Genomic DNA, 4,910 nt, shown 5'->3' with positions numbered 1-4,910 from the left:
CACCGGACAGACCACCAACACCACCAGACAGGCCCAGGAAGCCAGCACCACCTGTAACTGCTTGATGCAAATGTGGTCTTTGTAGGTAAATGACCTGAGCCATAGAGAAAAGAAAAAAAAAAAGAAGAAGAATTGTGTAACATTAACTTAGTTTTTTAAACTCTGTTTTGATCCTGGTATACTACAACTGTGCATTTTTTGATCCTGTAGACAACAGTACTCAGCGATTTGGGAAGCTACAAATAGGCAGCTCATGTTGGACTAGTATGGTTATTTGGGAAGAGGCAACCGCAGAGTGGTGCTGTCTTGTGCAGTCTGGTTTGTGACCCGTATCCTTCTCCAACTGGTGTCTACATAGGTGTTAGAGACAGAGAACTCAAGCCATTGCCTGGCCTTTTCAAATATAAACATTCTCGTCACCAGAGCCTCGGATCGACCTAAGGCTCTGGGAAACTCCATGTAGGAGAACATGCGCCGTAGGGTTCTTATAGCCAAAATTTGGCTATTTGAATCTTACGGCGCCTGCTCACTCCTCGTGCTAACATGAATGCACCAATTAGAGATGCTTTTGATTGTTCTTCACGAAAACCAATGAGAAGACGCTTTGTTTCAGGGTTCCCCAGAGCTCTTCTCTCCCTCAGTCAAGAGAAGAGCTCTGGGGTCGAGATTGAAATATAAATAGACTATTTTGCTTTGCAAACACTTTCTAATCCCATTCCTCTTCTGTATAAATTTCTTTCCACTTCATGGTAGATCACATGACTCCAACACAAAATTTGACAGAAGGAGAAAAGAAAAATTGTACGTTTAATTTCAGTATATTTTAGAAAAAAGTCCAAATTTCGTACCTGTAGAAGATACTATCATTGTCGTCTCTTTTTTTTGAAGAAAAATTTCCCAGAGAAGTAGACCCACTGTTTGGAAAATCAACCTAACCAGACTAATGATAACAAATTAAGCATTCTCAGCTACATGTACTCATCAACAATTACAATTACTCATCAACCTCTCATATGGGGTAGAAACTTAGCACTTCACATCACACTCTAATCAGTTAAGTCTGTTCAAATATAAGTGCTACACAGCCAACGTTTGCAAAAACGTCATCCTTCCTTGTACTTGTACATGTTCATTTCCGTAACATCTTCAATTCCCACGACCTACTCTAGTCTGACCTTGTAGCTCAGTCGGTAGAGCAGCGGTGATTTAACCCAAAGGTCGTGGGTTAAATTCCCACCCTGGTCAGAGTTTTTCTCTGTCCTTGTGTGGGCCCATTTCCATCAGTAGGGCTAACGCTCACATGTTTCATATGGGGTAGAAACTTAGCACTTCACATAACACTCCTATATCAGTTAAGTTTCATAAGGGAAGTTTCATATAATTATAATGACCATACAGGTGAAAGATTATAAATTATTTTCATTCCCCTGTTTTCTGTGGGATTTTTGTAACTTTTTTGTTGATCTTCTTTGGAGCAATGATGAAAGAACGTGGGAGAGCAATGTTATCAGAAGACAAATTATGCAATGATTCCCCTGTGATCATGCGTTGTAACTCAAACATTGGCCTAAATTATATGATTCAGAATCAAGACCCAGCCTAAAATTCAGCTCATATACAGCTCACAGACACTAGTATTTATTTTTTCAGAGTTCCAAACAAGAACAGTGCTTCTTTAATTTCAAAGCAGTGAAATCAAATACAAACTTGCACTTATCAATGAATTATGCTGCAACATTACGCTGCTCCCGAATCCAGTTGGCAACTGAACAAAAACATCTCTTCTATAAGCAAGTTTCTTTATGGCCTTTAACATAACCTGGATCGGATTCCGGATTTGATCGGATCGGACTCCGGATCGGATCGGATCGGATCGGATCAGACTCAGGGTACCTTTGCTTTTGGTGCAGAATTATTCTTTCGAGAAGAGCTGTCTTTAACAATGACACATTTGGCTCGGAATAAGAAATAATGGAAGTGACATTTAAGATGTCATTCGCTTATTGATAACAAGTCGTCACTATCGTGCCTTGCTCATTCTCGCAGTTTTCTTAATCGTCTCCTCTGAAAATAAGCATTCAATTTAGGCTCTGTGAATAACACGACCAATTCAGAAGAGAGTAGAGATGGAAAGAAACACAAAATCAGTGCAATGAGAGATACTATCGATCTCAGACGTCCGTGGACAAGGGCTTTTTTGAGCCCACTTCACGGACTGTTGATTTCAGTCTGCGGTTGAAAAATTCTGATCAGGTGATAACATTTTTTTGTAGCTCTACGGTTTTTGAAAATAGCGACCACGTGTCACTAGTCCTTCGTTCTTCCCATAGACTGCGAGCAGTCTCTCTCTTTTCCTAACTTCTGTAGAGCGTAGCGCGTCGCGTACCTTAGCGCGACTGTCCCTTAGATTGATCGAGGGAACGAGGAAGCCGCAACCCGAGAGAAACGCGGGCGCAGAGGGAAAGGAAAAAGAAAGAGACTCCTCCTTTTTCCTCCTCTCTCCAATCCCTCCTCGTTCGCTTTTCTAATTTGCATAATTTTGTCGGCGCTTTTGCTCGCGTGATCTGAGGAAAAAAGGAGGACTGCTCGCAGTCTATTCTTCCCACGGCCGAGAAAAGAAAAGAAAACCTGAAGAAAAGTTTCCACCTGCTTCTCTCCTGCTTCTTATTTCCTCGGACAAGGCTTTTCCTGGGTTACCCGTAATAGCTTCGGCCGGTTTTACTCGTCGTCAACATCGTTTCGCGTTTTTTTTTTTTTTTTTTGTATTCCTTCCGTGAGAAGAAGCTGTGGTAGATTTAATATTCGCTTTTAAGGAGCAGCTTTTCTTTGGAATAATCTTTGAGAATCTCGAGAGAGTCTTAAGGCGCTGTTACACTGTGGAATGTTTCGTGCAACTTGTCCCGCCACAATGAAGCCAAAACATTGAGGGAAAAGTTGCATGAAACAAGAGTAGGGGATGAAGTTCCCGGTGTTGGAGCTGTCCTCTGTGTGTATATGGGTGGGTGGGTATAGCAGGTCCACATCAGCTGAATAGCTGCCAAAAACTTCAACCTGCTCAAACAAATAAATGGGGAATTTAAGATCTACGACGCCGACGTCGACGAAAACGTCACCTCAAAATATAACGTTGCACTATCGCAATTTTCTCGCGGTTAGGCCATCTCGTTCGAGTCCTGCAATGATGTGGGCGAAGTATCCTAAAAATAAACTGATACGAGCGGTTTCTGAGCAAAAATAGAGAACGAAAGATTCACATGTGAACGCTCACGTTGTCATCAAAACCTCAAATTTGGTGATTTCACGTCGTTGTTATGAAGAGTAACGCAAAAATATGTGCTCAAATGCGTGCCGCACGTGCAACATAATTATTTTTCCTTTTTTAACCAATGATACTGTTCATTGTTTCGTGCTGTTCTTGTTGACCACCGCGTCGTAGATCTTAAAGTTCCTAATAACAAAACGAAACAAAGCGGTCCTGGGTCTCTTGGAAAACAATGGAAGGACAAACTCTTGTTGTACCGGAATCATTTCACAAGAGTGTGAGGCCATTGTTCAAAGGGACAAGTCACGCAATTTTAGCCAATTTTAGCACTGATCGAATGGTCATAGAATTAACTAAAATATCAAAATAACTGTTCAAAACTATAGAAGAACTCTAACAAAACACAGAGAAGCCAAGAAGGGACATGGATGGAGAAAACTGGAGAGGATTGAAATGGATGGAATTTGGGTCAATTTGAAAAACCTCGGCCCACCTTTTTTCAAATTTATATCAGTCTATATCAAAATGTCATTTACACAGCTGGAAAATCATTCTCAGTTGTTATGTGGCCGTGATTTTGCAAATGAAAGACTCTTGCTCTGCCAATTTGACGTTTAGAGCTCATAATTAACAAAATTAAACGAATATACCTAAAATAGCGTGACCTAGCCCCTTTAAAATCAAGATGTTTGCGTGGTTAGCCTCGCTGTCAATCAAATATGGCGGCGGTGCAAGAAGAGTGACATTCACTCTTCCGAAGAAAGATTGTCAACACCCCTTTTTTAAAGTCACATGACACTTTCGTTTTCGCTTCTGTAGCACATTTTGAAGGTTAGGTTTGGTTGGGTTTTTTCTCTATTACATTTCGGAATATCGCTGCTGTGAACTCTCAGGCCTGACAAGATCATTGGTAAGCACATTTGTTAAGGTGTAAATGCTGTTCGTTGTTTGAATTGGATGACAGATGATTCAAGAATAGCTCTAGACATTGCTAAGGTGTCAAGGTACCAAAAATGGAGGTCTCGCGAAATCATTGTGAACGAATTTTATAGAAAATCGCAGTATGAGAGCAGAGATTTGTAGGTTTTGCACCTCGCAGAAAAATAGCCATAAATGCAGGAGTCGCGATAACCGAAACAGTTTCTTTGCTTTTCTCAAATCATATATAATCGTTATAGACGATTAATCGTCTTTTAGCTAGGGAATTGAATGGATGTTTCCTTTAACTGTAATAGACGATCGCGAAGCTTTGCCGAAGCTTTCTAATTGGGCGCTAGGGTATCCTCGTCGCCACTTTTCTGTTTCTTTAATGCTTTATATGTTGAATATAGTCTAACATTTCGGGGGAAGTGTTACATGTACATTTGAATGAATCAAACCTGGCACACCAAACTTAAAAGCCATAATGAAGTGGTTATCAATTTTGTCTCAGTAAATCGATGTTCTAATTCGAACCAGGAGATGATTCTTCATTTTGTCAATTCATTTACCAGTTCATGTTTCGATAATTGTTTTCGTAATTTGGAATTCTTATTTAAAAACATGTAAAATTATTCCATCCTTTTCATCGATGTCTATTTCCTGGTTAGCAAGGTGCACAGATTTTGTTTTGCTGTCACGGCACATTGTTTCAGTGTGGTTGGCGAAT

General features: G+C 40.4%; 1 pseudogene; it reads left to right on the top strand.

Moving 5' to 3' along the window:
• The first annotated feature begins 4,056 nt into the window (after positions 1–4,056).
• Positions 4,057–4,910, top strand: part of LOC138060600 (NLR family CARD domain-containing protein 3-like) — a 24,116-nt pseudogene continuing 23,262 nt past the window's right edge.

The sequence above is a fragment of the Montipora capricornis genome, chromosome 8, assembly GCF_036669925.1.
Source record: "Montipora capricornis isolate CH-2021 chromosome 8, ASM3666992v2, whole genome shotgun sequence".
Lineage (NCBI taxonomy): Eukaryota > Metazoa > Cnidaria > Anthozoa > Scleractinia > Acroporidae > Montipora > Montipora capricornis.
Note: the sequence above shows the minus strand (reverse complement) of the source record. Positions and strands in the feature narration are given on the sequence as shown.